Source organism: Lynx canadensis, chromosome C1 (genome assembly GCF_007474595.2).
Source record: "Lynx canadensis isolate LIC74 chromosome C1, mLynCan4.pri.v2, whole genome shotgun sequence".
In the NCBI taxonomy this organism is placed as follows: domain Eukaryota; kingdom Metazoa; phylum Chordata; class Mammalia; order Carnivora; family Felidae; genus Lynx; species Lynx canadensis.
The window spans coordinates 36,791,452-36,793,210 of NC_044310.1; the positions used below are offsets into that span (position 1 = coordinate 36,791,452).

The 1,759-nt window shown below is 40.9% G+C and overlaps 1 protein-coding gene across 1 annotated transcript in view; it reads left to right on the forward strand.

The window, feature by feature from the left end:
* Positions 1 to 1,759, forward strand: part of LOC115519934 (cytochrome P450 4B1) — a 62,135-nt gene that overhangs the window by 6,894 nt on the left and 53,482 nt on the right. The window lies entirely within an intron of this gene.

Sequence of the window (1,759 nt, forward strand, 5' to 3'; positions counted from 1 at the left end):
TCTCTCTCTGCTTGTGCTCTGTCTCTCTGTCTTTCAAAAATAAATAAACGTTAAAATAAATTAAAAAAAAAAACTAAGAAAAGTCATGTTCTGGCTTAGATTTTGAAAATATCACTCTGGCTTTTTGAGGACAGAGCTAACGATATTTGCTGATGGGTTACATGAAAGGTATGAAAACAAAAGAGGAATAATAGATGACTCCACAATCTTAGTGTGGAACAAAGGAAAGAAAGATTGCTGAGATCGGGAAAAGCAGTTTGGGGCAAACTTGAGAAGCCAATTCAACATTCAAATGAACTGCTTGTTATATAGGCCCACCTTGGAGATACTGCAGGCTCAGTTCTAGACCACTACAATAAAGTGAATATCTCAGTAAAGTGAGTCAAATGAATTTTTTGGTTTCCCTGTGCATATAAAAGTTATGGCTAGGGTGCCTGGATGGCTCAGTCGGTTAAGCCGACTGTTGATTTCGGCTCAGGTCATGATCTCACAGTTCGTGAGTTTGAGCCCCACATTGAGCTGTGCTCTGATGGCGCAGAACCTGCGTGGGATTCTCTGTCTCCCTCTCTCTGCCCCTTCCCTGCTTGTGTTATCTCTCTCTCTCTCTCTCTCAAAAAGAAATAAAAAAAATTAATAAAGAAATGAAAGTTATGTTTACACTATACTGTCATCTACTAAGTGCGCAATAGCATTATGTCTAAAAAAACAATCTATACTTTGATTAAAAATACTTTATTGCTGGGGCGCCTGGGTGGCGCAGTCGGTTAAGCGTCCGACTTCAGCCAGGTCACGATCTCGCGGTCCGTGAGTTCGAGCCCCGCGTCGGGCTCTGGGCTGATGGCTCAGAGCCTGGAGCCTGTTTCCGATTCTGTGTCTCCCTCTCTCTCTGCCCCTCCCCCGTCCATGCTCTGTCTTTCTCTGTCCCAAAAATAAATAAACATTGGAAAAAAAAAATTAAAAAAAAATACTTTATTGCTAAAAAAATGTTAACCATCATCTGAGCTTTCAGTGATTATACTCACTGCTCATGGATCACCATAACAAATATAATAATGACAAAGTTTGAAATATTGTGAGGATCACCTAAGTGTGATGCAGAGACACGAAGTAAACAAATGCTGAGGGGAAAATGGTGCTAGTAGACTTGCTTGACCCGCGGTTGCCACAAACCTTCAATTTAAAAAAAAAATGCACTTATCTGCGAAATGCAATAAAACAAAACACAATAAGATGAAGTATGTCTGTATTCATCTGGAGTTCTGGGCAGAGGCTGGGGCCTGAAATATAAATCTGAAAGCTATCAAATATAGGTGGTTTTTAAAACAAAGTGCTTTGAACTAATTGGAAAAAAGTCACTTGAAGTAATTTTTATAGCCCCATATTATTGTGGTAATTATTCATCTTTGTCTGGGATACCCCCTCCAAAGCCTAGGCCTGTCTCTTATTTGTCTGTATGTGTCTAGCCCAGAGCTAGGCATCTAATAATAATAAGCCAATAAATATGTAATGTTTACAGAAGTGGGCAGGGTTGAATACAGGTACTAATAGAGTTTTGGAATCAAGAGATATGGGATGAAGTCATGCTTGTAGTACTAGCTCTGTCAACATGGAAGCCATTTAAATTCTCTGAGCTTTCAGTTGGTTGAGCGTTGGGCTCTTGGTTTTGGCTCAGTCACGATCTCACGGTTCATGGCTTCAAGCCCCGCCTTGGGGTCTGTGCTGACAGCACGGAGCCTGCTTGGGATTCTCGGTCTTCCTC